Consider the following 6650-nt stretch of genomic DNA (forward strand, 5'->3'; position numbering starts at 1 on the left):
TAAGGAAATCTGGCAAGAAACAAGCCAAGCTAAGACTGGACATTCATAATTAATAATAAGCCTCCATGTGTGATTTATTTGGGAGCTGGGTGGTGGGCCCCCCAAAAAAGACTGAAACAACCAACAACAGATGTTTGGTTGTAGGATGGAAGTTGTTTGCTTGGTGGGTTCTGATTGGTTTGGTTTTTGGTTGGGGTTTTTAAGGCGGGGTCTCATTGTAGCTCAGGCTGGCCTCAAACTGGCTATGTAACCAAGGATGGCTTTGATCTCCTGTTCCAACTACTTCTGTCTCCCAAGTTTTAGGGTTACAAGTGTGAGCCACCACACCCACCAAAAATATGCAATTTTAATTTACTGTTTTGTTCTCTTAAAAGTATGAATTTATATTGATGTTTCCTATCTGGTTCTAGGAATACATGCTCCTACTCAAATTCTTGATTTTCTAATTGGAGTTCTTCTTCTTACAACAAATAAAATTAGATTCCCTACAAGTAAACATAATTCCTTATCTCCATCATCTAATTGTCTATCTAATAAACTATCCAATTATCGAATAAAGCTCAATTTTCCTAATACTTTTGTTGTTGCAGCTTTAAACCACATTCCACTAAGGATTTGGAAATGTCTCTTTGCTCTAGAGTCGTTTCTAGTCTCTCATTTTTTGGCTCCATGAATCTGCCTAGTATGGAAAGTTGGCTCACCTGTGTTACTTTATCTTCAGTTGGGGGCCTGACATCAGAACAGCGGACCAACAAAAAGGCTTAGAAGTGGGAATTCTAACACAAGTGTACCTGCATGCAATCACAGAGAGAGAAAGAAAGACAGAGAGAGGGAGGAGGAGGAGGAGGAGGAGGAGGAGGAGGAGGAGGAGGAGGAGGAAGAGGAGGAGGAGAAAGGCTGTCAGTCACCAGGAGAGAGAGCATTTTTCGTCTGTAAGAAAGTAAAGAAACCTCCATCAGCAAAGTGACCACCAAGTTACCCTATGATGGGCACAGGACAATATCCCAACTAGACACCGCATTCTAACTAATAAAAATCCCAATACAGGAACGGGTTATCTCTTTTTGAGTCATTAATCAGTGCTATTACTAAACATTGCTATTACTATTGCCCTGAATTACCTTCTACAACTTCACAGTAAGACCCTATTGCTGTAGACACCACACACATGGAGAACACGGAGAAATCAAGCTGGTACTGACCTGGAAGCTTCCTACCTACTGACGAGCTCTTATAGTGCTGGAAGATGCTATGCACAGTACCAGATGAGAAATCATCAGTCTCACCCAATTATGAATCCTGTAAGCTACAATAATGACTGGTGTGGCAAGATATGCCCACTGGTGTGATAGTGTCACAAATGTTACAGAGTAACCAACCACCTTCTGATTGGCTCAAGGCTTGGAACCCATATATGTTAACAGGGCCAAGAACCTATGGATTATAGGTCATAGGCCCTAGGGGAGAACCTAATACTATTATTCTGCTAAATGTATAAAGTGACTCCTGGTGACTTGATGCTACACTCATAGACTGTTTGGGGAGGACTGGACTTATTTGGGGGGGGAGGGGAAACTCCAAAGTGGGTGGGTAAGGAAGTGAGGATGGAGAGGTGATTGTAGGAGGAGTTATGGGAGAGAGGGTAAATATGATCAAAGCGCATTCTCAAAGAAGTAATATAAATATTGCCTTTTTAAAAGGGGAAATTTCTTCACAGAATCCTACAGTTTCTGATCATGTGGCTCCTCATGAAAGACGACAGTATTTCTTCTAATCACAGTGGCATTGGGTAGAGGCTCTGGCTGCGTGCTGTTCCTAGAGAACCCCAAATCCTCTCCCTGAAATCAATTACAAAAAGCCCCAAAGCACTGAGTCAGCGTTCTCTCGGGCTTCCTCTATGATTTCAGAGTAAACATAAAATGCTGAACTTCAGGCAAATTGATGCATCATCTGGTTTTAGTTATCAAACTGTAATGCTCTCTCAAACATTTTAAATGGCACTTAGTTCAACAATCCCAACTTGAGAATAAATATTTGAGGTGTAAAAATAAGGCGTTGGACAAAGGGCCCCACTTCCTGCAGCACTAGCCAAAGGCGCTTTTCGGCAACATGCTTAGAGCCGCACCTCACACCCAAGCTTTTTAGTAACCCTTCAGCTTGAGGCTTTCCTTGGCCTTCAGAGTTTAAAACTTCGATGAGTGGAAAAATGAAGGAAGGGAATGAGAGAGGAAAGGGGAGAGGAAGGAAGGAAAGAAAGGGAGCCAGGAGGAGAAAGGAGTAACATGGAAGAAGAGGGGAAGGGGAGGAGATGGTGGGGGAAGGGGAGAGAGAAAAAGCAGAAAGGTAGTTGGAAAGGATGCTGCCGACAGACCATTCCACAGACACACAGACTCGGAGTCTGTGTGTGTGAAAATCAATAGAGCATATCCAATAAAGACCAACAGAACAAATCCCGCACGTCTCTGACTCCCTGCCCTTTACAGCCCCACTGTTTGTCCAGAGGCGCCCATCCAGCAGCTGACAGCCTGATGCCTCTGCATATTACTTGAAATTGGACAAATTTCAAACGTTTGGAGCCTTCCAATTTTTTTCGTAAGTGGGAAAATCCTTTTATCTGAAAAAGAATACCTTGTAAATTACTGACACTCCAGCGCCTTCTTGCGGTCGTCTACCAGAGGAAAACTCCTTAGTGAAGACACAGCAGTCTCCCATAATCTAGGGAGGGGAACTGTTGAACGTTGATCTGGCTCCAAAGGCTCGACAGCTGAGACAGGGGAGTTTGGTGAATGAAGCGGCTTCTCCCAGCTAAGGGCCGCAGGAGGGTGTCAACAGGCCTGACCTCTGCCCCTTCCGCCAGCCTACCCCAAGCCTTGTGCGTGCTTTGCAGTCTCGATCTTGTAATGAGGCGAGTGTGCAAAGCCTGCCTGCCATCTCTAGGCAATCTGGAAGCCTACAGCACGACGTAGGCGAGCAGTTCAGGAGCAAGGTTGGAGCTACCTCGTGCTTCCTCAGGTCCCTGGAGGGCCCCTGCTTGGGTTCTCCTGGGTGTAGAAGGAGACTTCACAGCCTCTCCCAGGACTGGCCACTGCTCACTAAGGGATACAAGGAGCAGACGCTGGACGCTGGGCGCTTTGTGAAGCTCCAATTCTGGCAAGGAAACGTGAGGGTCCCAGGAGCCAGAAAAACAAAACCAGATCTACAGTTTTAGTAAACTCTGATGTTGTTCCCAACTTCAGAGTGTACACAATGCTTTAGCACGACGGGACGGCAGTGGGATTCCCCATTACTGCTGACCCTTGGCCTGAGGAGCATCTCTAGAAAGTCAGTCCGGTCCAGGGGCAGGCTAAAAATAGGATGTACAACAAAAAGAAGGAGAGGGATAACTTGGTTTGGGTTAGGTTTTGTTGTTGCAGCCTCCTCCTTGAAGTCATCATTATCTCCATTGTCTTCCCCACCCTCTCTCCTTCCCTCCCTCCCTTCCTTCCTCCCTTCCTTTCTTCCTTCCTTCCTGACAAAGGTTCTCTGTGCAGCACAGACTGACCTCGAACTCGAGTCCTCCTGGGGCTGAGATCCGAGCGTGTGCCTGCAGAGTGAGACCGAGGCAGAGAACCTAGAAAAGAGAGCCAGCCGCCAGGCACTCTCTCTGGTGTCAGAGATGGAGAGAGAGGATATGGTGGCCGCTAAACTCTGCAAGCGACAATGGAGCTGTGTTCCCGTCTAGGCCTGGAGACTTTCTCCAATTGACTCCTGGTTCCCGGAAAACTAGCCTGAGCTTTTCCCTTTCTCTGAGCGGGAAGCTCAGGGAACTTCATCTCCAGTGGGAACAGAAGGATATTGCAGAATTAACCACAAGGTGGCACCAGACACCCGTGCACGCAATGAAGTCGCTCCCTCCGGGTGGGCGGTGGAATTGGGCTACCGATCAGGTCAGGCCAGATTCAAAGGAAACAGATCTGCATCCGCAGAAAAGTCACATCCGCCAAAAAAGAAAACAGGCCCACGGAAAACAAGAAAGACGCCTATTTTAAAGATATATGGAGGCGCAGCACGGAGACCAAATATCATCTGCAATTCCTGTGTAAAAACGAAAAGTTTTGACATTGATAGGAGATAGCAAAGTGTGGGAGACAGGCGGTGACAAGCCCAGGGAGGCTGTTAGTGGCCTGCAGGTGGGCGCCGGTGGTGTCTGGAGCCAGGAACACCATGGTGGTGGAGAAATAGGCCTTGTGACTTACTTTTGCTGGCATTTTTCCTTAATAAAATGAGTGAGCCGACAGGCGGTGGTGGCGCACGCCTTTAATCCCAGCACTCAGGAGGCAGAGCCAGACGGATCTCTGTGAGTTCGAGGCCAGCCTGGTCTACAGAGCGAGATCCAGGACAGGAACCAAAACTACACAGAGAAACCCTGTCTCGAAAAACCAAAAAGTAAAAATAAAATAAAATGAGTGAGCCAAGGAGCCCAACACAAATGAATACTGTGAGGACACAGTTAAGGAAGCGGCCGAAATTCGACCCCAAGATTAGGGGAAGTTTGTTGTTGTGGATAGGAGAGAGAGAGAACATCCAGAGGTCCTGGAAGAGTCCAGAGCAGAGGGAACAAGAAGCAGACTGGGCAGACTGGACATGGCCAGGGCTATCTCTCGGGAGCAGAGAGAAGCAGGGAAATGGCATAGAGTAGTACAGAGAATGGCCAGGGTAGCAAAAAAACGAGAATAGTGGAGAATAGCATGGGTGGGGTGGGGTGGGGTGGGGTGGGGGCATTACACAGAGAGCTAACCCGAGTCTACAGGGAGAGCCTGGGACCTGTGGCAGCCTGGGGGCTAGCACAGCAGAAGGGCCAGGAGGGCCTGGGCTTTGAGATGTAAGTAGGGACAGCGAGCCTGGAGGCCAGCATGGGCTTTGATATGTAACCCTAGGTATGTATCAATGGAGAGCCATATGTCCCCTCTGCCCGAGGCAGGGAAATTATTCTTTTGGCAGAGGGGAACCCATTTCACAAGTTCCTGAGGAATGCTGGCTTTTATCTAACCACCGGAAATCTTTCTATAGTCCAGCTTGAGCTGAGCCAAGACTCATTTCTGGACATGGGCCCGCCCTGAGACCTCATAAGTTCAGAGTAGAAACACACACTGATGCTTTTCTTTTCTTTTTTTTCACTGAGGCTTCTCTTTTCCATTTTGTACTTATCGTGTATGGGTTGGAGTGTTTGTATATGCCACTTTGTGCACGTCAGGGGACAACTTTGTGGTATCTGTTCTCTCCTCGTCCCTCTCTGTCCTTCCCAGGGGTGGGTGGAACCCAGGTCTCCAGGTCTGCTCTGCCAGTGCCTTTAGCCTTCATCTGCTGAGCCATCTCACTGGACTCAATTCATCCTGAGAATTCGGATGTCAGAACTTCTTTTTGGGTATCATTATAAACTGATGATTTCTGATAGATTGTATCAGTTGATACTGACCTTTTCTCCTTTGGGTGCTTGACACTGTCCCACCTTTGGTCAGTAGGAACTCTTTAAAATGATTATGTCAAGTTTTGACTGATCAACTGTTCAAAGCTTTGTTTTCTGACTGAACAAGGTATAAATGTCCTAAAATTCCCATGTACCTTTCAGTCTCAGGCCAGACATGGAATTAGCCATTGCTCTAAGAAACATTGACTCTTGAAAGATGAACAACATTGGAAACCAAGATGTGATCATCAGTGTGCATTGTGAAGGGTGGCAGTTCTACCCTGCCGTTTCAGCAGAAAAAAGCCAAGTACCTTTTTTTTAAAAAAAAAAAAACAACACCAAATTATCTGCCTATGAGGTTCAAATAGTGTGACTTTCAATGTCGGATGGCTCAAAATACTTATGCATTTTGTACATACATGGCTATGAATTATTTTGTTTAATTTTGTCTTAGTTGAGATTTCTATTACTGTTTTAAAACACCATGACCAAAAGTAACTTGAGAAAGGGATTATTTTGCTTACACTTCCAGTCCATCACAGAGGGAAGTCAGGACAGGAACCTAGAGACAGTTGCTGACACAGAGGCCATGGAGGCCAGGGGGTCTGCTCCTCATGGCTTGCTCAGCTAGCCTTTTTTATAGAACCCATGATGACTATCAGCCCAGGGATGATGCTGTCCATAGTGAGCTGGGCCCTCCTACATCAATCACTAATTAGTGAAATGCTCTACAGGCTTGCCTACAGCCCAATCTTATGAAGGCATTTTCTCAGTTGAGACTCCCTCCACTCAGATGTCCCTAGCTTGTGTTAAGCTGACATACCACTAGCCATCAAAGATTTGTTTATAACGACCCACTGTTCTTATGCAAATTTTGAGGTCTACAATTAGCCCTCGAGTTCACTGATCCCAAAAGCCAGGTTCCTATCAGAATAAACACTATTTGTTTGCTTTATCTGACAGCTCAGGAAAATAAGTTTTTAAGGAACTATCAATAGAAACAGTACAAACACTGAATACATTTTGTTTTAGACAGCACACCCCCAAGGATTTGTTGCCAAGTTACTGTGCTCTTGAGTCACACATAATCTCTCACACCATGTGGCTACACAGGGACATATCTAACAGAAGTGTTTGCACTCATTTTCATCTTGAGATGGCTGCAACCTGCCCCGGGCCTATTTTGTACTCTCTACCTTTTCAT

This window comes from Peromyscus eremicus, chromosome 7 (assembly GCF_949786415.1).
Source record: "Peromyscus eremicus chromosome 7, PerEre_H2_v1, whole genome shotgun sequence".
In the NCBI taxonomy this organism is placed as follows: Eukaryota; Metazoa; Chordata; class Mammalia; order Rodentia; family Cricetidae; genus Peromyscus; species Peromyscus eremicus.